Source organism: Myotis daubentonii, chromosome 1, assembly GCF_963259705.1.
Source record: "Myotis daubentonii chromosome 1, mMyoDau2.1, whole genome shotgun sequence".
Taxonomy (NCBI): domain Eukaryota; kingdom Metazoa; phylum Chordata; class Mammalia; order Chiroptera; family Vespertilionidae; genus Myotis; species Myotis daubentonii.
Window position 1 is genome coordinate 110592351 of NC_081840.1, and position 26997 is coordinate 110619347.

Genomic DNA, 26997 nt, shown 5'->3' on the forward strand with positions numbered 1-26997 from the left:
TTTCCGCCCTGGCCAGTGATAGCAGGAAGTAGGGGTGGAGCCAGCGATGGGAGCTGGGCACGGAAGCTGGCAGTCCCGGGAGCTAGGGGTCCCTTGCCTGGGCCTAAAGCGAAGCCCACGATCGCGGGGCCGCTGCAGCTGCGGGTCCCCGCTGCCCGGGCCGGATGCCTAGGCCAGAGGCGTTAGGCCTGGGCAGGGGCGGAGCCTGCAACCGCAGGGAGCTGGGGGTCCCCTGCCCAGGCCTGACACCTCTGCCAGAGGCCTCAGGCCTGGTCAAGGGGCTGATCCGGTGATTGGTGATCGGAGGGTGATGAGGGTCAACTCCTCTGGCCGAGGCATCAGGCCTGGGTGGGGGGCGGAGCCGGGGATTGGGGGGATATGATGGTCCCCTTGCTCAGGCCTGAAGCCTGGGTCAGAGGCGTCAGGCTTGGGCGGGGGGTGGAGCAAGCGATCAGAGGGAGATGGGGGTCCCCTGCCCAGGCATGATTCCTGGGCCAGAGGCCTCAGGCCTGGGCGTGGGCCAGAGCCAGTGATCAGGGGGAGATGGGGGTCCCCTGTCCAAGCCTGACACCTCTGGCAGAGGCGTCAGGCGTGGGCAAGGGGCCGATCAGGCGATCGGAGGGTGATGGGGGTCTACGCCTCTGGCCGAGGCATCAGGCCTGGGCTGGGGGCAGAACCAGTGATGGGGGGCAAGGGGCCGATCCTGCGATTGGAGGGTGATGGGGGTCAACGCCTGAGGGCTCCCAGTATGTGAGAGGGGGCAGGCTGGGCTGTGGGACACTCCCCTCCCCACACACACCCAGTGCACGAATTTCGTGCACCGGGCCCCTAGTCTAGGTATAATCTCCTGGAGTAATTTCTTGACCATTATAGAGGCAGTTTCTGTCCTGGTGGGCTAAACTTCAACCCATCCCGAGAAAGAGTCTATAAAAACTAGCAGGTACTCGGACCCTAATGCCGGTGGCTTAATCTCTGTGAAATCCACCTCCCAATGCTACCTGGGGAGTTTCCCTGGGCCTGAATTCCCAGGGGGACCCTCTTACCTTGCTTAGCATTTACCTGTGACCTGCCTCACAAAAGTTCAGAAGTCTTGGTGAGACCTATGTGGGTAGCCTGGTGTAACTGGGCAACTAAAGTCTGACCTAGAGCCTCTGGGACCAACAGTCTGCCATTTGGTAGAGTCCACCAAGCATTTGGTCCTCTGGTAGCTTGCTTCTGTTCTGTCAATTCCTCCTCTTGTAAAGGCCCCACTGGTTTTTGGGCGGCTTCCTTGGCAGCTTGGTACTGGGTGACCCTGGTGTTTGAAATCCATCTCTCCAGAGCACCTCGAAGGAGGGCTTCCACAGCATGGGGTGTTGTCAGGGCTAGTTCCTGGCCCGAAGTCAGCTTATCTGCCTCCTTCTCTTAGACAGATAGGCCACAGGTCTCTTCCAAGGACCCTAGAATCTGGGTGAGAACCCCTTTGGCAATGGCCCTTACCTCACTCACTGCTGGGGTCCAACCCCAGCAGGTCCAGGGGTCCCCAAAGGTGTGGACGGAGTCGGCGAAGAAGGAATGACACAGAGACAGCATTCAGTTGATCAGCAGCCTAGCCAGGATCTCTAGCCAGGATCTCCAGCCAAGTTCTGTTCAGGATCTCCAGCCAGGTTCTGTGTCCATGTTCTCTTGCTAGGTTCTCCAGCCAGCTTCTGTCCAGGTTCTCCAGCCAGGTTCAGTCACCAGGTTCTAGTCAGGTTCTCTTGCCACGTTCTATCCAGGCTCTGTAGCCAGGTTCTCTCGCTAGGTTCTGTCTCTAGGTTCTGTGGCCAGTTTCTGTCCAGGATCTTTTGCCATGTTCTCTCCAGCAAAGTTCTTCTGTCTTTAGGTTCTGTGTAGGTTCTGTGTCTAGATTCTGTGTCCATGGTTCTGTCTTCTAAGTTCTGTCTCTTGCTGTCTTGTTACATCTGTATTTATACCAGTTGATTCAATCCTATCAATCTCTATTCCAAAGGTTAGGGCGTTTCTTATCTCCATTCCAGGGAGTAAAGATTATGTAGCTTAAGCATGACTGTTTGTAGTTAAAGTAATTAATTACCTGCCTGGCACTTAGTTGAGGGGTTTTATTCCCTCCCTAACTTCAGGGGAAAATCCCTACCTGGGGAAACAACCTTTCTCAGAGAGGAGACCTTGGTTAAAACACATAGTGCCAAGAAGGTGAGCAAACATTTTAAGAACAGTATGCCATATATGCCAGGTCCTTTGAAACAGCAAGGATGGACCGGCTCCCGGCAACTCACTAGAGGTGGAAGGGCTTCCTGACATCTGGCAAGGCTAGGGCAGGTGCTGAGACGAGAGCCTTCTTTCTCAAAGGCCCGTTGCTTCACTTTGGTCCAGTTTAACAGCTGCGCCTCCCCAGCACTTGAGCACAGAGGTTCAGCAATCTCCGCGAACCCCAGTATCCACAGGCGGCAGTATCCAACTGCCCCTAAAAATTCCCGAACCCGAGCTGGAGTGGCGGTGGCTTGCAATTTGGACTACTACAGGAGCTTGATGACTTGCTAACCCCGGGGGGGGGGGGCGGGGGGAGAGCTGTTTTCTGCCCAAACCATGGGAAAGAGATGTACTTTCCACAAGTAAGCAGAGTCACCTTGGCCCTTTCCTGCAAGAAATATTCATCTGAGAGTGCTCAGTCCCCCTCGAAGGATATGGTGGCCTGTAGTTTCTGTAAGAGATCACATCCAAGTAAGGGGTACGGACAAACTGGCATGACCAGAAACGAACGTGTTACCGTGTTCTTTCCAAGGTCCACAGTCCTCTTTGATGTCCAAGGAAAAAGGCAGTTTGTCTGGTGGCTCCCTGGACCGATGTCTTCTTAGATGTTATGGGTCCCGTTGGCTCTGTCAAGACTGAATAGGCTGCTCCAGAGTACACCAGGAAACTAATTGGGGGTCCTATTTATAAAAATTATTATTCTGGGCTCTAAGGGGTTCAAGGAAAAGGAGTCCTGGCCCTATTCGTCCACTTCCCTGAGTGTAATTCCTTCAGAGCCTGGGTTTTCCCTCAGCCTTCCGCTTTCCTTTGTTAACTTACCAGGATATTCTCTCTTCCAGAATTTCTCTCTGCCCCTACTTCCTACAATAGGCATACTAATTCCTTCCTAGTTTGCTGCCGGCCTTTTCTTTCCCTTTTTCCATTCCCCTTCTCCTTTTGTCTTGGTGCCCGTTTCTCTTAATGCAGCTACCACTGCCTTAGTCATTCTCTTGTCCTGCTTCTCCTCCAGTGTGTCCCTATTGTTAAAGACTTTCTGGGCTACCTCTACCAGCTGTGACTGATTCATTCCTTCAAATCCTTCTAATTTTTGGAGTTTCTTTTTCTAACTGCTTGCTGCCTTTTAAGTCCCCCCCCCCCCCCCCCCCCGCCCCAAACCCCTAACAGAACACGGTGAATAGTGGCCAAGGAGGCCAAGGAGGCCTTGTCCCCTGGGGTTCTTGGGTCTTATTGGGGCGCAGGGAGGCACAAGGAGGCACAGGGAAATTTCCCTCCTCACCACCTACTCAAAATAACCCCTCGGGGGCTGAGAGGCAATTACAACCGGGTGAGCAGAGGGCCAGAGGGCGCGGGAGATGGGAACCGGATAGGCGCAGGTTCCCAGGTGACAGTAGAGGTGCTCCCACCACAGGGGAAAGGCATTTTCATTACAAAGCGCTCCTGTGGCAGTGAGTTGGGTACCAGGCCCCTGCCATCGTACCAGTCCCCTGTGACAGAGCAGCGATCAGGCCTCTCCCAAGAGAGTGCACTGGAAGGGGATATCAGCCCCTCTGCTGGCAGCAACAGGTACCGAACCCTTTCAGCACATTCAGACCAGCTTCATTCCCGCCCACCTTCACAGACTCCAGGGCCCATTGTCTTCCTTTAGCCAGCAAGCCAAATGGCACTGGCCTGTATCATTTCCCATTGTGAGTTAGAGGAAGACAATTCCTGTGGAGGGAAATGACTCTTAGTCGGCTTGGAAAAGAAGGCAGAGGATGACAAGGGTGTGCAGGGAAATTTTACTAAAAGCCTGGAGGGTCTCCTGAAAGATCCTCAATTCAGCACAGGCAGGGGGAAGGGCCCATAAATTCTCTCTGCCCTGAGAAATGTCCAAATCAGACAAGAAAAGCCACAAATACCTTTAAATCTACTCTAGAATTACAAAATTTCAACCCAACACAGAAATATCACAGAGCAAATCAAAGTCCCTAGTACACAAACATAGACAAAAATTTTTACTAGTTAGGCGGGCTGATTCCACCTCTGACAGAGAGCAAGCGCCCTTGGGAAAAGAACCCAGCGGCCGCTCAGGGCGTTTTGCTATCGGTCAGAGCACTCAGCCTTAAATCAAACATTTTTTTTTTCTTGCAGACTTCCACACTTACATGAACAAATAATTATACCTAAGTAGACATACAAACATCAAATAAACATCCACACTTACACCCTTTCAGTGAACAAGTACTTTTACAGTCTTGGGATCTTGAGCAGATATCAGGAACACCGTCCAAGTCCCCTGATGGGGGCCTGACAGGAACAGATGTGGGGGCCTTTGGCTGGGGGGTATAAAGTCTCCATTCTTCCTTCCTCAGCACTGTTAAGGACAGGATCATTGGGGAGGTCTCTTCACCTAGCCAAGGCTATGCTGAGCCATCTGGGGCAAAAGTGGTTTCTGCTTCCATTTTGGCTAAAAGATCTCTGCCCATTAGAGGGACCAGGCCAACTGGCAAATACAGGAATTCATGAACCACCTGGTGGCCGCCTAACTGACATCAGCAGGGGCGGCAGAATAGTCTGCAGCTGTGGTCCCGGTAGGTCCAATAATGGTGACTTCCTGTCCTGAGAGGGGAGCTACCTTCTGAGTAACTACCGAGTACTCTGCCCCTGTATCAACCATAAAGTTCACAGTCTGGCCCCCGATTTTCATTTCGACCATCGGCTCATGGGGGCCCAGTTGGAAAGAGCCCAGTCTGTCCTAGTCAGAGTCAGCTGTTGCCAGTCCGAGGAGGTCTGCTTCAGGCGGCTCTGGCCAATAGCGGCTGGGTGGTTTGGATGGCCTTGCCAGCTTCTTCTGGTCTGCTCCTGCCCTGCCTGCCTCTTCACTCCTGCTACTAAACCTTACTCTGTCTTTTCTTACACACGCAGAACCAGACTCAAGGCAGCAAGGTTTTGAGCAATTTTAAAATTCCTTAACATACATTCTAAGACAGTCGAGTTTGAGGAGGAGCTATTACTCATGTTGCAAGGAGGGACCGGGTTGCCTCCTCCTTAAGAAATACCTGAACAAAAGAACTAATCAAAACAAGGCTTATTTTCTAACTTCATTTGTCCTTGGGTGTGGACAGCAAATGACACTAATCAGATTGACATAAACTATTTAACCTTTGTTTAGGGAGGCAAATGCAAAGCATTTACTCCCAAGTGTCCTTGGTTTAGGGGAGATAGGATTTCTGCTCAGTTTCCCTATTTTACTTGTTCTAGCTTACTGGCCTATCATCCATTCAACTTTCTTTCAACATTTCTCTTTTCCTTCTCATCACATACACAACCTTCACAAATTTCACACTTTCAAATTAGCCTTCAAACCTTCTTTCTATGTCCTTCAAAAATGCATAACCATGCCTCAGACCTTCCATTAAGTATTTCTCTTTACCTTCCTCCATCACACCAAAGGCATACTTTCCAGTTAGAACTCTTAGCCTTAATTTTTAGGTGACATGTAAATAGTTAACATTCCTCAGATTAGCAATACATTCATATTTTTTAAGAGACACAAACAGAAATTTCACTAGCTAAACAATTTTAAACAACAAAGACATATTTCAACAATAAAGACAGATAACATTCCCCATTAAAAACTTTGAATCACCACGGAAACTCAGGAGATGTTTAGAAGGTTTTTTAAGAAAACAAAACAGAAACAAACCTAAAAACACTTTTACACTGGCGCATGCCACATTTACACCACAAATATCAACAAATCAGTTTCAATTGTGCAGAGATACAGAACAAATCCCTGAACAGAGGCAGTAGAAAACTGCCTAGGAACGCTTCTCTTAGTTTTGACTTCCCTCCGGAAGTCCCAGAGACGGTGAATACTGTCTAGAAGCCATTCCTCCAGATACAGGAAAAGTCCCTTAGAGATCCCTGATAAACTACATCAGTAATCCATTCACACAATCCCTGACCCACTTTGACAAAGACAAAGACAACAAAGAACAAAGACAAAACAAACCAGACAAATGCAACCTAAGGTTGCCCAGACCAGGACCCCCAGACGCTGTCGTGTCGGGCGGTCGAATTCCAAGGTTCCGCTGTGTCCAGCCCTCTTTTGAGTCCACCACCAGTGACCGGTCCCAGAACTCACCTCTAAAGGTTTTTCAGGTGACTTCGATGAATTTTTTAGGGACGGGTCAACGTCCCCTGTCCGCTAGCTGGATCCAAAGGGGAGTTCTCTGGGGCCCTGGAACTTCTCAGGGTGCGCACCCCCTAGAGAGACCCCTCAGTCTCCACAAACGGTTCAGGGGAGGTTCAGCCTCCCTTTGCATCCGAAACAGCACCCCCTAAGGGTCTGCATCTTGCTGGGGGGCCTCCAAATGTTGTAATGTATCCCGCGAATCACAGAAGGGCGCCTCAAGAGGTCGAATTAAAGAGTCACATTTATTGCAATCCGGGACTATGAGATTTGGGGAATGGCCTCTCATAGTCCCGGATTGCAATAAATGTGACTCTTTAATTCGACTTCTTGAGGCGTCCTTCTGTGATTCGCAGGGTACATTATAACAAAATGATAAAAGAAATAGAAGGAAACCAGCAAGTCTATATTATATTAGACTTGAACAACACTGTCAATGAACATGACATGACTGACATTTTATAAAAGACTCTACCCAGTATCAGCAAAGTACACATTCTCCTCAAGTATACACACAGTACTTATCAAGACAGACCAAATTCTGAGCCATAAAGCAAGTCTTAGTAAATTTAAAAGTATGTTCCCTGAGCACAAGTTTAATTAGAAATCAATAACAGTAAGTTCTCTGAAAAAAAATCCTCAATATTTTAAATTTTAAAAATCCACTTGGGGATCCAAGATAGCAACCGGCAAGAAAGTAGGGAGGAAGAGTGTGTGAGAGAGTGAGGGAGCGATAGAGGAGTGTGTGGACATGAGTGGTGTGTGTGAGTGAGAGCTGGGGACAGTTAGATCCTGCAGGTCTTCCAAGGGGCTGCCAAACTGGCAGTCTTAGACGGTGAAACCCTGCTGCCACCACAAACACTCCAGGGAGGACACCGCCGGCACAGAGACCATGCCATCTTGAAGAACAGAACTGCTTGAGACTAGGATCCTAGCCTTGCCACTACCCAATCTGGTCTCAGTCGCAAACCAGGACCCTATAGCCACTTGGGTAAAAGACCTGCGACCACAGCTACAGACCCATGGACACCAAGACCCGAGGCACCCCGGCTGCGATTTCTGTGAGTCACAGAGCTAATCCCCCTCCCTGCCCGCCCCGTGGCAGTGGCATAAGAACTGCCAGACCCTCTCCGCAATAACAGGCCTCCTGCTCACACACAGCAGCGGTGGCTCTACCTGAATTTGAGCCTGGGTGTGTGGACACAGGAAGTTTGTTTCCCGCGACCAGACCCCAGGTGCACGCAGGGAGGCTGCACTGAATTTGATCCTGGGTGAGCGAACTCGGGGAGCTTGTCTCCTGTGACCAGACCCCATGCCCACGCAGGGAGGCTGTGCTGAATTTGAGCCTGGGTGCACGACCTTGGGGAGTTTGTTTCCCGCGACCAGACCCTGGGCCCACACAGGGAGGCTGCACAAATGTGAGCCTGGGTGTGCAAACTCAGGGAGCTTGTCTCCCGTGACCAGACACCATGCCCATGCAGGGAGGCTTTGCTGAATTTGAGCCTGGGTGTGCAAACTTGGGGAGCTGAATTTGAGCCTGAGCATGCGAACTCAGGGAGTTTGTTTCCCATGACCAGGTCCCGTGCCCACACTGGAGGGCTGCGCTGAATTTGAGCCTGGGTGCACAGACACGGGGAGTATGTTTCCTGCAGTGAACACCCGCGTGACCAGAACCCACGCCCACATAGGGCGGCAGTGCCACCTTTGATTCAGGGCAAGTGCACACAGAAGTCTGTTTTCCGCAGGGCAGGAGTGGACCTCCTGCCAACACAGTGTGACTGTGAAACCCGGCCGCCCAAGCAGACCGGGGACCCTGATTCTCCACGTGAGAGGCAGCACTGAGCACCAGTGACTTCAATCTGTTTCTCATTGTGTGCACCTGGGATCTCTGATTCCTAGTGCATTCACACTAAGAGCAGTGACCCCAATTCTTGGTGCATGCACAAACAGGGACCCTGATTCTTGGCACAAGGCTGCACCAAGCAACAGAGACTCTGATACTCAAATCTCGACACGGACACAGGAGGTCTCTGACCCCTGACATACGCTAGGGGACTGTGATTTTTTGGCACACACCAGCGAGGTCTCTATTTTAGCGCAGCTCAAGCAAGGTCCCTGATTCTAGATGCGTACACGATGCCACACTAAGCGCCTGTGACTCTGATCCTGGGTGAGCATGGCTCCCACCAATCCACGGCAGCCACACGTTGCGGTGTTGGAGCTCCTCAGTGACACTGGGGGGTGCGAAGCTCCCACTGCACATGGTGCAGGCCCCTGCAACTCGACATATGAAAATTCTGGTGATAGTAAGAATGGGGAGACAACAAAACAATCCCCAGAGGGAAGAAAATGAGAAATTGCCAAGAAAAGAAATAAGTGAAACGGAAGCATGAAACAGATAAAGAATTCAGAGTAATGGTCATACAGTTCATACACCGGATGGACGAGAAAAATCAACAACCTATGCAAAAATCAGGAAGAAATCAAATGTGATATAGCTACAATCAAAAACACCACGGAAGGTTTCAACAGTAGACTAGAAGAAAAAGAGGACCGAATTAGTGAGTTAGAAGATAAGATAGAGAGACAAGCCCAATCTAAACACTAACTGGAGAAAAATATTAAAAGCAGGAGGAGAGCCTAAGGGAGCTTTGGGACAATGCAAAACGAAGTAATATATGTATAATAGGGCTGCCAGAAGGCAAAGAAGAGCAGCAAGGATTAGAAAATCTATTTGAAGAAATAATGACAGAAAACGTCCCTGATATGGGGATGAAAAAGTTACACACATAGAGAGTCCCAAGCGAGATTAATCCCAAAAGACCCACACCAAGACACATCATAATTACCATGGCAAATGTTAAAGACAAAGAGAGAACCTTAAAGGCTGAGAGAGAGAGAGAGAGAGAGAGAGAGAGATACCTACAAAGGATCCCATATCAGATTATCAAATGATTTCTCAACAGAAACACATAAAGCTAGAAGGAAATGGAAGGAGGTATACAAAGTGATGCAAAGCAAAGGACTGAATCCAAGAATACTATATCCAGCAAGACTATCAATCAAAATTGATGGGGAAATCAGGAGCTTTGCAGAAAAAAAAGGCTAAGGGAGTTTATCACTACCAAGCCAGCAATGCAAGAAATGCTAAAGGGAATACTATAAAAAGAAGAAATAGAAAGGGAGAAAGGAACACAGGCATAAAGCACAGAAAAGGCTACAAACAAGTACCTATCTTAATAACTTTAAACATCAATGGGTTAAATGCTCCAAACAAAAGACATCAAGTGACTGAATGGATAAGAAAACATGACCTATATATATGCTGTCTACAGGAGACCCACCTCAGAACAAGGGACTCACACAGACTGAAAGTGAAGGGATGGAAAAATATCTATCAGGCAAATGAAAATGAAAAAAAAAAGCTGGGGTAGCAATACTAATATTAGACAAAATAGACCTCAAAGTGAAGACTATAATAAGAGACAAGCAAGGTCACTTCACAATTCTAAAGGGATCAATACAACAAGAGGATATAACTCTGGTAAACATTAATGTACCCAATGCAGGAGCACACAAATACATAAAAAAACTTCTGGAAGATATCAGGGGTTAGATTGACAGCAACACAGGCATAGTAGGCGACTTTAATACCCCTTTAACATCACTGGATAAATCCTTTAAACAAAAAATTAGCAAAGAAACATCAATACTAAACGACTCACTAGATCAGATGGACTTAATCGGCATCTTTAGAACATTCCACCCCAAAACTACAGAATATACAATCTACTCAAGTGCACATAGGACATTTTCAAAGATAGACCACATATTGGGACACAGGAAAAGTCTCTCCAAATTCAAGAAAATTGAAATCATATCAAGCATCTTTTCAAATCACAATGGCATAAAATTAGAAATCAACTACAGTAAAAACAATCACAAAAGGTCAAACACTTGGAGGCTGAATAGCATACTATTAAACAATGAGTGGGTTACCAAAGAGATCAAAGAAGAAATAAAACACATCCTGGAAACAAACAACAATGAAAACACAACAATCCAAAATGTTTGGGACAGAGTTGAAAGCAGTCCTGAGAGGGAAGTTCATAGCATTACAGGCCTACCTTAAAAAACACGAAAAACTGATAATAAAATATCTAACTCTGCAACTTGAAGAATTAGAAAGAGAGGAACAAGAAAAGCTCAGAGTGAGCAGAAGGAAGGAAATAATAAAGATCAGAGCGGAAATAAATGACATGGAGACCAAAAAAACAATACAAAAGATCAATGAAACCAAGAGCTGGTTCTTTGAAAGGATAAACAAAATTGATGACCCTCTCGGCAGGTCACCAAGAAGCAAAGAGAGAGGGCCCAAATAAACAAAATCAGAAATGAAAGAGGTGAAATAACAACAGACCCCACAGAAATACGAAGAATCATAAAAAAAAAAATACTATGAGCAACTATACTCCAACAATCTGGTCAACCTAGAAGAAATGGACATATTCCTAGAAAAAATATGACTTTTAAAACTCAACCAGGAGGAATCAAAAAATCTGAATAGGCTGATAACTACGGAGGAAATTGAAGCAGTAATCAAAAATCTTCCAACAAACAAGAGCCCTGGACCACACGGCTTCACAGGGGAGTTTTATGAAACATTCAAAGAGGAATAAAACCTAACTTCCTTAGACTATTCCAAAAAATTCAAGAGGAAGGAGCACTTCCAAGCTCTTTCTACAAAGCCAGCAATATCCTAATCCCAAAACCAGATAAAGACAACACAAAGAAAGAGAACTACAGGCCAAAATCCCTCATGAACATAGACGCCAAAATCCTCAACAAAATTCTAGCAAATTGAATCCAGCATTACATTAGAAAGATCATACTCCATGACCAAGTGGGATTTATTCTGGGGATCAAGGATGGTAAAATATTCGTAAATCAATAAACATAATGCACCATATAAACAAACTGAGAGATAGAAACCATATAATCATATCCATTATTGCAGAAAAAGCATTTGAAAAAAATCCAACAACCTTTCTTGATAAAAACCATCAGCAAGGTGGGAATAGAAGGATCATACTTTAATATAATAAAAGCCATATATGACAAACCCACAGCCAACATCATACTCAATGGGCAAAATCTAAAACCATTTCCACTAAGAACAGGAACAAGACAGGAATGCCCACTCTCAATGCTCCTGTTTGACATAGTACTGGAAATACTAGCCATTGTGGTCAGATAAGAAGAAGAAGTAAAAGGCATCCAAATTGTAAAAGAAGAAGTAAAACTGTCCTTATTCACAGATGACATGATATTGTACATAGAAAACTGCAAAGACTCCATCAAAAAACTACTAGACTTAATAAATGAATTCGGCAATGTAGCAGGATATAAAATTAATACCCAGAAGTCTGTGGCTTTTCTATACACCAAAAATGAAATCAGAGAAAGAGAAATTTAAAAAGCAATCCCATTTACTATTGAAACAAAAAAATTAAGATACCCAGGAATAAGTTTAACCAAGGAGATAAAGCACCTGTACTCAAAAAATTACAGGACACTGAAAAAAGAGATAGAAGAAGACATGAACAAATAGAAGAATATACCATGTTCATGGATTGGTAGAATCAACATCATTAAAATGTCCATGCTACCCAAAGCAATCTATAAATTCAATGCAATCCCCATTAAAATACCAACAGCATACTTCAAAGACCTAGAACAAACTCTCCAAAAATTTATCTGGAATAAAAAAAGACTCCAAAGAGCTACAGCAATCTTGAGAAAGAAGAACAATGTTGGAGGGATCACAATACCAGATATCAAGCTATACTACAAAGCCACTGTTCTCAAACTGCCTGGTATTGGCACAAGAACATATAAACCAGTGGAACAGAACAGAGAACCCAGAAATCAACACAAGCCATTGGGCTCAATTAATATTTGACAAAGGAGGCAAGACCATACAGTGCAGTCAAGACAGTCTCTTCAATAAATGGTGTTTGGAAACTGGACAAATACTTGCAAAAAAATGAAACTAGACCACCAACTTACACCATACACAAAAATAAACTTGAAATGGATAAAGGACTTACAAATAAGATGGGAAACCATAAAAATCTTAGAAGCTATAGGCAGCAAACTAGCAGACATTTGTCATAGCAATATATTTAACGATACAGCTCCTAGGGCAATGGAAACTAAAGAGAAAATAAACAAATGGGACTACATCAAAATAAAAAGCTTCTGCACAGCAAAAGAAACCATCAACAAAACAACAAGAAGACCCACTGCATGGGAGAACATATTTGCCAATGTTATCTCCGATAAGGGTTTAATCTCCAACATTTACAGGGAACTCCTACAACTTAACAAAAGGAAGACAAACAATCAAAAAATGGGCAAATGACCCAAATAGACACTTTTCGAAAAAGGACATTCAGAAAGCCAAGAGACATATGAAAACATGCTCAAAGTCACTAATCATCTGAGAGATGCAAGTCAAAACAACAGTGAGGTACCATCTCACACCTGTCAGAATGGCTATCATCAACAAATCAACAAACGACAAGTGCTGGATAGGATGCGGAGAAAAAGGAACCCTCCTTCACTGCTGGTGGGAATGCAGCCACTGTGGAAAACAGTTTGGAGTTTCCTCAAGAAATTAAAAATGGAATTGCCATTTGACCCAGTAATAGTACTTCTGGGAATATATCCCAAGAGAACAGAAACACCAATCAGAAAGGACATATGCACCCCTATGTTCATAGCAGCACAATTTACAATAGCTAAGATTTGGAAACAGCCTAAATGCCCATCAGCAGATGAGTGGATTAGAAAACCGTTGTACATCTACACAACGGAATACTACGCTGCTGTAAAAAAGAAGGAATTCTTACCATTTGCAACAGCATGGATGGAACTGGAGAGCATTATGCTAAGTGAAATAAGCCAGTCAGTGAAAGAAAAATACCACACGATCTCACTCATTTGTGGAATATAAAGAACATTATAAACTTATGAATAAAAATAGACATAGAGGCAAAGAAGCATCGAACCTACTGTTAAACTACAGCGGGAAGGCTTGAGGGTTGGGGGCGGGGGGCGAGGTAAGAGATCAACCAAAGGACTTGTATGCATGCATATAAATATAACCAATGGATGCAAAACACTAGAGGGGTGCGGTTTGAGGGCATGTGCCGGCGGGTGAGGGAGGCTGGTGGAAGGTCAATTGGGAAAAAAAAGGAGACATATGTACTAGTATTTGTAATACTTTAAACAATAAAATAAATAAAATTCAATAAATAAAGGCAAATGAAATTTTAAAAAAATCCACTTGGGTAAATAAATTAAAAGGGAGATTGGGGAGTATTTTCAACTCAATGTGATTCACCATGTCAACTAAAAATGGAAACCATAATCATCTCCATAGATAAGAGAATATATTAAAAAACTGACAAACTCCAACATCCATTCCCAATTTAAAACTCAGCAAACCAGGAATAAAAATTACTTCCTCAAGTCAATGATGAGCATCTATGAAAAAACCTACAGTTAACATCATACTTGATAGTGAAAAGTCAAGCTTTCTCTCTAAGATAATGAACAATACAAGCATGTTCACTCTCATCAGTTCTATTCAACATTGCATTGGAGGTTCTAATCATTATAATCAGGCAAGAAAAAGAAATAAATAAAAAGCAGCCAGGTTGGCAGGGAAGAAGTAAAAGTGTCTCTTTTTTCCCCCTTCTTCATTAACTCTTTATTACAAGTCACACTCTTATAGGAATATATGTGGACTTCAGTGAAAAAAATCAAATGTATCCAAGAGTAAAAAACACAGCACATAAAGTAGTATATGCATTCCAGTGTTTGTGCCGGAGAGAGCAGACGCCCAGGAAAAAAGCTCTTCTAAAATGGCCTGGCTCAAGCCCACCTGCGAACAGTTCAGGGTGGCACAGACCAGCCTCAGTCACAGTGTGGTGACCACCACCTTTTCCCGCAGCCGGGCGGGTGGGTAGCACCAGCTCCTGGGGCCTCTCTGCCAGCGGCAACCCCAGGCTGCTGATGGGTGCCAGGAACAACCTCTCAGGCTGGGTGGGCTACATCTGGCCCTGCGGGGGCAGCAGCAAAGACATCCCTAGTCTCCTGAGCTTCAGGGCCAGTCCTCAGAAGTCCTCTGTTAGTTTGCCTCTTTCAGGAAGATCTCACTCAGAATTACCCACACGGACAAGTCTGTATGGATGGAGGGGCACAGTGCTTCCAGGGGACCGAAGGCAGGGTCCATCTCGCCCTCGGCCACGCCTTTGTAGGAACCTATCCGGAGGTAGCCATCGCAGCTGCTCTGGAGGGTGGTTGAGCAGCCCTTCTGCAGGGCCTCCTTGTCTGACTGGGGGTTATCAAAGGGCAGCACCTCCAGAGAAGTGTTGAAGAGCTTGTCCTCTGGGTGTGAAGAAGAACTGCTCAAGGCGCAGTGGCTGGAAGAAGCGGACGCGGACACGGATAACGTCCCCTGCAGCAGGAGTGAAGGCCCAGAAGACATCCTCACACAGGTATGCCTTCTCCAGGGTGAAGTGCTGGTATGTTTTGAGACTTGTGCTCACTAGGGCCACGCCACGGGGGGCGGGGGGGGGGGTTGTTGTGGGCTCCTTCTGTAGTGCCTGCTTCCCAAAGTCCTTGTCCTTCAGTTTCCGAATCTTGCCCACCAGTGAAGTGCGTGCCTACGTGCTGGAAGGGGGTGGCTTCAGGTGGATACAGAGGTTACAGTGCTTCTGCTGGTTACAGTGCTTCGCATCCTTCTCAGGGTTGCAGACCTTCACCCACAGAATGTGGTTTAGGAACCAGTCGATGGGCTTGTCCCGGTAGAACATGAGGATAAACTCCATAAGCAGGCTCAGGCCCAGTGACCTGAACATCTTCCCAGTGAAGCCCAGCTGGGTGAATTCCAGGATCATCCAGTCCTCTGAAGGCTACTGGAGAGAGACGTTCTTCATGGTGCTCGGGTAGTTGGGCTTGGCCACTATGTTGTCCTCCAGCTGTACGTAGTAGATGCCTTTGGACTGCTATTACATCATGAGGAAGCAGTACTCGAGGTTCTGTTTGGTCCTTCACCTCTCTCCTTAGGGTCCCCAAAGGACTCTTGGAGCCGGGAGAAGCCAGGGTAGAAGTGTGGGGAAGGGGCGATGACCTCCCGGAGCCCAGAATGGATCTCTGTGGGAAACAAGGCCTTTATGTTTTCCATCACCACGAAAGTGTACTGCAGGTCAGTCTCGGCAATCAGCACCATGATGACCGAGTCCTTCTGCGAGCTCAGCTCTGAGATGAGTGAGTGCAGCGTGTTAGTCAGATACAAATGTACCTCGCACGGCACACTGGGGATGCCCACCACCAGTGACACTCCCGTGCGGCCCTGGCCCACGTGCACTGTGGGCTGCAGGCTGCTTACCTTGGCCAGCAGGTGCGGCAGGTGGTGGAAGACGGTAGGTAAGTGCAGGACATGCTCATGAGAGATGTTCCACAGCTTCAGTCATGGGTCCTCAGTGAGCCTGCCCCAGGTGTGATTGCCGTCTCCGTCTCGCAGCGCCTGCCTCTCTGACATGCCCTCTTGATGTCATCCAGCAGCTCCTAGGAGTGCTTTAGGCTCTCCTGCTCAGCTGCGTGCAACCAGTTCGCAGTACCAGAACTCCCGTTGGTACACGTCCACCACATCACCTGTCGCTGGTACAGCAGGTCCTGGAGGGCTGTGCACGCTAGGCCTTTCTGGTCTCACTAGTGCCATCTTCATTTGCTGTCATCCACAACTCCTTGTTCTTGCCTAAGGGCCATGTCTTCACACACATGCTGTCCTCTCTTCTGCCTGGGATCCTGTTCCTCCTCTGGGCCAAATGAACACCCTGTAGCCTTCAAGGCCTGGTTTCAAAGTCTCATAAGTAAATTTGTCTTAATTCATAGACAACATAATTATTTATGTAGGAAATCTCATTGATTTTCCTAGAACTAATAAATGGATTTTAGAAAGGTTGCAGGATACATGATCAATAAATAAGAATTAAATTTATACAAATTAATAAAGAATAGTTGGAATTTGAAAATGTCAAAATTTATAAAAACATCAAGAATATAAAATACTTAGGGATAAATATGGCAATTATTCAGTGTGAAAGGTCTGCACACTGAAAATTGCCAGAAATTTAAGAACACATAAATATATAGAGATATATACTTTGTTCATGAATAGTAAGATTTAACATTGTTAAGATGCCAAAGCAGGCAAAATAATGGTTCCCCCAAAGATGACCATGTCCTAACACCTGGAACCTGTGAAATCTGTTATCTTACCCAGCAAAGGGGACCGTTCAGATGTGATGAAGTTAAGGATTCTGCGATAGGAAGAATATCCTGGGTTATCCAGGTGCACTCAGTGTAATCACAAGGGTCCTTCTAAGGCAGGGATTCTCAAACTACAGCCCGCGGGCCACATGCAAATACAAATATTGTATTTGTTTCCGTTTTTTTTTTTTTTACTTCAAAATAAGATATGTGCAGTGTGCATAGGAATTTGTTCATAGTTTTTTCTTAAACTATAGTCCGGCCCTCCAACAGTCTGAGGGACAGTGAACTGGCCCCCTGTTTAACACTAGAAAGACTGAAATTTAGTATATACCTATATTGCCCAAAAGCAGTCAAAATGACTGCATTGTGAAAGAATAATATTGGAGCACTCTTCACTTATGTTCCTTAGCTTTTCCAATAATAACTCACTTCTATTCGACATTTCTTTCATGAATTTAGGGCGCAAAAGAAATAAAATAAACAACTTATTAGAACAAGTATCACTGCATAAAGATTCGAATAACAAGTACCAGTTTAGCTTATTGAGCAACTGCAATTTATCAAGTATCGACAATTTATCATGTACTTGTATGTTATCATGTGACGGTAATCGAAAAAAAATGAAAACTGTTATTTCAATACAGAGCCGAACTGGTCATATAAGAAATTTACTCAATTCAATAATAAGAGTCATAATTTCCCAAGCAGTCAAAATGACTGCTTTTGGGCAATATAGGTATAACACATATATATATACCAGAAATGAAGGAGGGGGAGGTAACTACAATTATTAATAAACACATTTATATGTTGTACAAAAAGTCACAAAATTCTAAGACATTGTGTCCTTATATACATAATTGTTTTTCTAATTGAAATTAAAAAGCAGTCAAAATGACTTCCTTGGGCAATCTAGTGTTAAAAAGTTTGAGGACCCCTGTTCTAAGGCAATGGTTCTAAGGGAAAGAGGGAAGGAAATGTGACTGCTGGCTTTGAAGATGAAAGGGTGGTACAAGGCAAGAATTCAGGCAGCCCTAGAAGCTTGAATAGACAAGAAACAGAATCTCCCCTAGAGCCTCCAGAGGAATGTAGCCCTGCTGACACCTTGATTTTAGCCCCACAAGATCTATTTCAGACTTTGACCTCCAGAACTGTAAGCTAATAAGTTTGGGTTGTTTTAAGCCACTAAGTTTCTGGCAATTTGTTACAGCAGTAGTAATCAAATCCTAAATTCTTTTATAAAATTTAACAAGCTGATTCTAAAATTCATGTGAAAACACCAGAGTTCAAGGAAAAGAGACCATACAGCAAGCATTTAAGTCAGTCAGTTAACATTAACAAAGTTACCACTATATACTGCTCTCTCATAAATATTTGGGAAAGAAAAAAAATCATAGAAGCAGTGTTTCTAACCTTAAGCTTTATTCAATCATTTGTTGATTCAACAAATATCTATTGGGCACCTATTAAATGCCCAAACATTTTTCTAGATGGTATACATCATTGAATGAAACACTGGCCAGCCTGATGGAGCTAATGTGAGATAGGGTGCAGGACAATGGTATATACAACAATTAACAATAAATATAATTAGTGGCATACTAAGGGTGGGATGATGGGAGTCATCAACCCTGGTGCAGACAATACAGGAATGGTTTGCCAAGAATTTATAGACAACCTACTGAATGGGAGAAGATATTTCCAAATGACATATCTGATAAGGGGTTAATAATCCAAAATATATAAAGGACTCATACAATTCACATTCGAAAAAAAACAATTCCATTTAAAATTGGGCAGAGAACCTGAACAGAAGACATACAGAGGTGCCAAGAGACACATGAAAAGATGCTCAAGCCCTAGCCGGTCTCACTCAGAGTGTCAGCCTGTGGACTGAAGGGTCCAGGGTTTGATTGCAGTCAAGGGCATATACCTCAGTTGCAAGCTTCTCCCCAGCCCAGGCCCTGGGCTGGGGCTCTTGCAGGAGGCAACCAATTGATTTGTTCCTCTCACATCGATATTTCTCTCTGTCTTTCCCTCTCTCTTCCACTCTCTCTAAGAATCAATGGAAAATATCCTCGGGTGAAGATTAAAAAAAAAAAAGATGCTCAACATACTAATCATCAGGGAAATGCAAATAAAACCACAATGAGATATCACCTCATGTGTAAGAATGGCTATCATCAATAAATCAACACACAATAAGTACTGAAAAGAAAGCCCTCATTCACTGTTGGTGGAAATGTAGATTGGTGCAGCCATTGTGGAGAATAGTAAGTAGTTTACTCAAAAAATAAAAAATGGGGAGAAAACCAAGATGGCGGCATAGGTAAACACTGGAGATTGCTGCTTACCACAACCACTTCAAGAATACAACGAAAAGACGGAGCAGACATCATCCAGAACCACAGAAAGGCTGGCTGAGTGGAAATTCTACCACTAGAAGGAAAGAGAAAAGCATACCGAGACTCACAGGAGGTGCAGTGCGGAAGTAAAGTGCAGAGGTACGGAGGCACACGTGGAGAGGGCTGGCGACTGAGGACACGGTTGTCTTTTTCAATTGGAAGAGAGTCTCAAGCTCTGAGCTCCAGTTCCAGGCGAGTCTCTGGGGACCCAGACTCATACGGGAGAAACTGGACTGTCTGGCATCGGCCAGAACTCGAGGGCAGCTTTCTCTCAGAGGTGCTTGCAGCGATTGCCAGGACACTGAGAAGCAGGGCCTCTGAGGGCAGCCATAGCTGCTTGCTCCAGCCTGTTGATCCCCTGGGACCCCCGCCCCGCCCAAGCTGTGCGCCAGCTTTTGCATATGAAAGGACTGGCCCTTTGCAATCTGAAAATTACCTAACAAACTTGGAGCTAGCCCAAGGCCCCATGGCAACTTGCATTGCTTCACAGCTGAGCTCCTGCTGGGTAGCCTCAGGCAGAGGCTAGATTAGCACCTCCTTGAGATTCAGGAGCCAGTGTGCCTGGTGGTCAGAGTGGGACCATCCAGATTGCAGCTCCTCAGATCCATAAAGGACACACTCAGGGGGCAGACTCAGTGACCACCAAAGCCCCACTGAAGAAAGTCTTGCCCCATAGGGGTGTCTCCAGCACAGAAGTTCTCCCACTGCAGACACAACTGATTCTCACAGCCAATTGGCCTGGAGGTGAATTCCTCCCAGTGATACCTACAACAATCAAGGCTTAACTACAACAAGACTGTGCACACAGCCCACAAGGGGGTGCACCAAGAGTGTCCACCTCAGGTAATTAGGGAGGCTGAGCCACTGGGCCCTATAGGACACCTAGCACAGAAAGCCACTCCATCAACACAAGGAAGCATAAAAAATGCAGAGACAAAGAAACAGGTTTAAAAAAATGACAGAAATGGAGGAAAGCAAACTACTGGATATAGAGTTCAAAACCACACTTTTAAGGTTTTTCAAGAACTTTCTAGAAACCGCTGATAAATTTAGTAAGACCCTCAAAAAGTCTGGTGGACCGCCGATAAATGTAGTGAAACCCTCAAGAAATCTAGTGAGACCCTCGATGTTATGAAAAAGGACCAACTAGAAATTAAGCATACACCGACTGAAATAAAGGATATTATGCAGAGTTCCAACAGCAGACTAGAGGATCGCAAGAATTAAGTCAATGATTTGAAATATGAAGAAGCAAAAAACACCCAACCAGAAAAGCAAAATGAAAAAAGAATCCAAAAATACAAAGATAGTGTAAGGAGCCTCTGGGACAGCTTCATGTGTACCAACATCCGAATTATAGGGGTGCCAGAAGAAGAGAGAGAGCAAGATATTGAAAACCTATTTGAAGAAATAATGACAGAAAACTTCCCCTAACTGGTGAAAGAAATAGACTTACAAGTCCTGGAAGTGCAGAGAACCCCAAACAAAAGGAATCCAAAGAGGACCACACCAAGACATATCATAATTAAAATGCCAAGAGCAAAAGACAAAGAGAGAATCTTAAAAGCTGCAAGAGAAAAACAGTCACTTACCTACAAGGGAGTACCCATACAACTGTCAGCTGATTTCTCAACAGAAACTTTGCAGACCAGAAGGGAGTGGCAAGAAATATTCAAAGTGATGAATGCCAAGAACCTACAACCAAGATTACTTTATCCAGCAAAGCTATCATTCAGAATTGAAGGTCAGATAAAGAGCTTCACAGATAAGGAAAAGCTAAAGGAGTTCATCACTACCAAACCAGGATTATATGAAATGCTGAAAGGTATCCTTTAAGAAGAGGAAGAAGAAGAAAAAGGTAAAGATACAAATTATGAACAACAAATACACATCTATCAACAAGTGAATCTAAAAATCAAGGGAATACATAATCTGATGAACAGAATAAACTGGTGATTATAATAGAATCAGGGGCATAGAAAGGGAGTGGACTGACTATTCTTGGGGGGAGGGGAAGGGGGGGGAGATGCGGGAAGAGACTGGACAAAAATCGTGCACCTATGGATGAGGAAAGTGGGCATGGGGGGTGAGGGCGGAGGGTGGGGTGGAAACCGGGTGGAGAAGAGCAATGGGGGGAAAAAGAGGAACTGTAATAATCTGAACAATAAAGATTTAATTAAAAAAAATAAAAATTAAAAATGGAACCGGTATTTGATCCAGTAATTTCACTTCTGGGAATATATCTGAAGAAATGTGAAACACTAATTCAAAAGAATATATGCATCTCACATGTTCATTACAGCCTTATTTACAGTAGCCAAGATTTGGAAGCAGCCCAAGGGTCCATGAGTAGATGAGTGGATAAAAAAAAACCACACAGCTGTTTTTAGGAAACTCATATAACTTAACGAAAGGAAGATAAACAATCCAATCGAAAAATGGGCAAAGGACCTAAATAGACACTTTCCAAAAGAGGACATATGGAAGGCCAAGAGACATATGAAAACATGCTCAAAGTCACTAATCATCTGAGGGATACAAGTCAAAATGATGATGAGGTACCATCTCACACCTGTCAGAATGGCTATCATTAACAAATCAACAAATGACAAGTGCTGGTGAGGATATGGAGAAAAAGGAACCCTCGTGCACTGCTGGTGGGAATGCAGACTGGTGTAGCCACTGTGGAAAACAGTTTGGAGTTTCCTCAAGAAATTAAAAATGGAACTCCCATTTGACCCAGTAATCTCACTTCTAGGAATATATTCCAAGAAATCAGAAACACCAATCAGAAAGGATATATGTACCCTTAAGTTCATAGCAGCACAATTTGTAATAGCTAAGATATGGAAAGAGCCTAAGTGCCCATTAGCAAATGAGTGGATTAAAAAACTGTGGTATATCTACACAATGGAATACTACACTGCTGTAAAAAAGAAGGAATTCTTACCATTTGCAACAGCATGGATGGAACTGGAGAGCATTTTGCTAAGTGAAATAAGCCAGTCAGAGAAAGATAAATATCACATGATCTCACTCATTTGTGGAATATAATAAACAACATAAACTGATGAAAAACAAATAGATCCAAAACTTGAAAAGATGGCGGCTGGCAGGATGGAGTTGAGGGATAGGAAGTGAGTGAGTGAGGAGATGAAAGGAGAGTGTGTAGATGTGTGGTGTGTGTGTGTGAGTGAGTGAGGGACAGTTAAATCCGGCAGGAGCAGCAGAGGCTGGCAGACCAGGCTCTCTAGGACAGGGAAAGACTACCACCACTGTGGGCACTCCCCGGACTGTGGGACTCGGGCACGGAGCCCACACCATCTTGAAGGGGAGAGTGGCCTCTTCTAGGAACTCATCAGCACCACCACCCAGACAGGCCTTGGACACTGCCTGTAACCCAGCAGCCACTCCAGCTAAAATCCTGCTGCCCCACCCACAGACCCATGGACCCTGGAACTTCCACCTCCAAAGATGCACCACTCCCACAGCAGTAAGGGCAACATCCCCCCTCCTCAGCGGCCACATTCGTGCATTTCCAACATTCGCGCTTTTCCAACATTCGCGCGTTTCCAACATTCACGCATTTCTAGCACTCAGACTTCCAGGGCACACCACTCCATAGGCAGCTCTTGGATGCCACTATGACCCCCTGCTGGTGATTTTGAACAGACAAGGGCGTGCTGCCCTGCAGTAGAAATTCTGAATTCCCTTTTCCTGAATAACTGCTCACAGACAACCCAGCTACACATCTTTAGCACCAGGGCCACTCAGAGTGTGCCAGAGCTCTGCACTGGTAAACTTACTGCCATAGTTGTGCATTTCCAATGAGCAGGCACCCAGAGGCCATCTATCCACAGGGCACTCATGGGAGGTGCTGCGAGCCCCCGCTAGGTGTGATCTTGGACAAACAGGGACACACTCCCCCCAGCAATAAAAATTCTGAATTCACTCACCCTGGATACCTGCCCACAGATGCCTCAATCATGTGGGTTCAGTGCCATGGCCCTGCTATGCTGGCAAACGCACCGCTGGTGCCCCCTGTGAGCCACCATTGGGAGCACATGCCTATCCACCACAAGTGCAGCAGCAAAAACTGAGTCTGCCCACCCCACAGCTGCAGAACTCTGGGCACTACAGTTGCATGGTTTTCCAGTGCCACTGTGAGTCCCCGTTGGGCATGCGCAACTTCAATCAAGGGCATAAGACAGCAAAAATTGGGACACCCCCATCCACGGCTGCTGCTGACTTCTAGACACCGCAGTTGCGCATTTCCAGCTCACAGGCCTACATCAAGAGAGCCCAAATAGCTTAAGAAGGGAGCTATGCTAGATTACCAAGCCTAGGAGACCTGAGAGATCACACCAGTAGCACCATCCCCAAAAGAACCTGGGTAGCAAAGCAATTGGATCTATGATTAAAACATTACAGCAAAACATGGGAAGACAAAAAAGAAATCCCCAAAGGAAAGAAAAAGAAGAATCACCAGAGTTAAATGAAACTGAGGCTAGCAACATATCAGAGATAGAATTCAGAGTAATAGTTATAAGGATGCTCAAATGGCTGGATGACAAACACAACTCAATAACAAATACACACAACTCAATGAGAATTATAAGAAGCTGAATGAGAATGTCACCAACATGAAAAGGAACCAAGAGGAGATGAAGAATGACATAGTTGCAATAAAGAATACAATGAAAGGCTTAAACAGTAGACTAAAAGAGGCTGAGGACCGCATCAGCGAATTAGAAGACAAGGTAGAAAAAACACACAAACACTGCAGCAACTGGAAAGAAGATTTAAAAAGCAAGAGGAGAGCCTAAGGGAGCTTTGGGACAACACAAAATGAAACAATATTCGCATAATAGGGGTGCCAGAAGAAGAGGAAGAGAAGCAAGGAATAGGAAACCTGTTTGAAGAAATAATGACAGAAAACTTCCCTGATATTGGCAAGTAAAAAACCACACAAGTCCAAGAAGCACAAAGAGTCCCAAATAAGATGAACCCCAAAAGACGAACACCAAGACACATCATAATTAAGTTGGCAAACACCAATGACAAAGTAAGAATCTTAAAGGCTGCCAGAGAGAGACAGAAAGTTACTTACAAAGGAGCTCCTATTAGAATATCAACTAATTTTTCAATAGAAACACACCAGGCCAGAAGGGAATGGAATGAAATATACAAAGTGATGCAAAGCAAGGGACTGAATCCAAGAATACTATACCCAGCAAGGCTACCATTCAAAATTGAAGGTGGAATCAGGAGCTTCACAGACAAAAAAGGGCTAAGAGAGTTTATTACTACCAAGCCAGCAATGCAAGAAGTGTTAAAGGGACTGCTGTAAAAAGAAGAAACAGAAAGGTAAGAACAAACATAAACATTAAGAAGAAAAATGACAACAAATAAGTACTTGTCAATAATAACATTAAACGTAAATGGATTAAATGCACCAATGAAAAGACATAGGGTAGCTGAATGGATAAGAAAACATGACCCATATATTTGCTGTCTACCAGAGACCCACCTCAGAACAAATGATTCACACAGATTGAGAGTGAAGGGATGGAAAAAAAATTTTCAGGCAAATGGAAATGAGAAAAAAGCTGGGGTTGCAATACTAATCTGACAAAACAGACCTCAAAGTAAAGGCCATAGCAAGAGATAAGGAAGGCCAACTCATAATACTAAAGGGAGCAATTCAACAAGCAGATATAACTCTGGCAAACATATATGCACCCAATACAGGAGCATCCAAATATATAAAACAACTTCTGGAAGATGTCAAGGGAGAGATTGACAATAATACAGTCATAGTAGGGGGCTTTAATACCCCAGTGACACCACTGGATAAATTCTCTAAACAAAAAATAAGCAAAGAAACAGCAATCCTAAATGACTCACTAGATCAGATGGACTTAATTGACATCTACAGAATATATCACCCTAAAGCTACAGAATATACATTCTTCTCCAGTGCACATGGGACATTTTCAAAGATAGACCACATATTAGGGCACAGGCAAAGTCTCTTCAAATTCAAGAGGATAGAAATCATATCAAGCATCTTCTCAGATCACAATGGCATAAAACTACAAATCAACTAAAACAAAAACAATGAAAAAAAATCAAACACTTGAAGGCTAAATAGCATGCTATTAAACAATGAGTAGGTTACCAAAGAGATCAAAGAAGAAATAAAAAGCATCCCAGAAACAAATGACAATGAAAACACAACAATCCAAAATCTATGGGACACAATGAAAGCAGTCCTGAGAGGGAAGTTTATAGCTCTACAGGCCTACCTAAAAAAAAACAAGAAAAACAGGTAATAAATTATCTAACCTTACAACTAAAAGAATTAGAAAGAGAGCAACAAGAAAAGCCCACAGTATCCAGAAGGAAGGAAATAATAAAGATCAGAGAGGAAATAAACAACATAGAGACAAAAAACAAAAACAAAAAAACACCCCCAAAAGATTCATCAAACCAAGAGCTGGTTCGTTGAAAGGATAAATAAGATCGATGAACCTCTCACAAGACTCACCAAGAAACAAAGAGAGAGGACCCAAATAAACAAAATCAGAAATGAAAGAGGTGAAGTAATAACTGACCCTACTGATATACAAAGGATTGTAAAAAAAAAAAAATACTACGAACAACTCTACTAAAAAAAACTGGACAACCTCGATGAAATGGACACATTCCTAGAAAAATAAAGCTTCCAAAACTCAATCAGGAATATCAAAAAACCTGAATAGGCTGATATCTACTGATGATATTGAAACAGTAATTAAAAAGCTTCCAGCAAACAAAAGCCCTGGACCAGATGGCTTCACAGGGGAGTTTTACCGAACATTCAAAGAAGAACTAAAACCAATCCTTCTCAGACTATTCCAAAAAATTCAAGAGGTAGGCACACTTCCAAGCTCTTTCTATGAAGCCAGCATTACCCTAATCCCAAAACAAGATTAAAGACACCACAAAGAAAGAGAATTACAGGCCAATATCCCTGATGAACATACATGCTAAAATCCTCAACAAAATTCTAGCAAACCGGATCCAGCATTACATTAGAAAAATTATACACCATGACCAAGTGGGATTTATTCCAGGGATTCAAGGCTGGTACAATACCGCAAATCAATAAACGTGATACATCACAGAAACAAACTGTGAGACGAAAATCACAAAATCATATCAATTGATGCAGAAAAGGCATTTGACAAAGTCCAGCACCCTTTTCTGATTAAAACGCTCAGGAAAGTGGAAATTAGCATCATATCTCAACATAATAAAAGCCTTATATGACAAACCTACAGCCAACATCATACTCAATGGGCAAAAAAAAACCCAACAAACTAAAACCATTTTCCTTAAGAACAGGAACAAGACAGGGATGCCCACTTTTACCACTCCTGTTCAACATAGTACTAGAAGTACTAGCAATAGCTACCAGACAAGAAGAAGAAATAAAAGGCATCCAAATTGGAAAAGAAGTAAAATTGTCATTATTTGCAGATGACATGATACTGTACATAGAAAACCCTAAAGACTCCATCAAAAAATTATTAGACTTAATAAACGAATTTGGCAATATAGCAAGATACAAAATTAACACCAAGAAATCTATGGCATTTTTATACAATAATAGTGAATTTACAGAAAGAGAAATTACAAAAACAATCCCATTTACCATTGCACAAAAAAATTAAGATACCTAGGAATAAACTTAACTAAGGAGGTAAAAGACCTGTACTCAGAAAATTGTAAGACGTTGAAAAAAAGAGATAGAGGAAGACATAAACAGATGGAAGA

The 26997-nt window shown here is 44.1% G+C and overlaps 1 protein-coding gene, 1 long non-coding RNA gene and 1 pseudogene across 3 annotated transcripts in view; all 3 read right to left on the bottom strand.

Moving 5' to 3' along the window:
• REC114 (REC114 meiotic recombination protein) overlaps nt 1-26997 on the bottom strand; it is a 158295-nt gene that overhangs the window by 95157 nt on the left and 36141 nt on the right. The window lies entirely within an intron of this gene.
• LOC132212250 (uncharacterized) lies at nt 4251-5200 on the bottom strand. The gene is made up of 2 exons (XR_009447693.1): nt 4877-5200; nt 4251-4696 (listed from the first exon to the last, which is right to left on the bottom strand). It is a non-coding gene; the product is annotated as an uncharacterized LOC132212250 (long non-coding RNA).
• Nucleotides 14493-16217, bottom strand: LOC132228222 (alpha-1,3-mannosyl-glycoprotein 4-beta-N-acetylglucosaminyltransferase B-like; annotated as a pseudogene).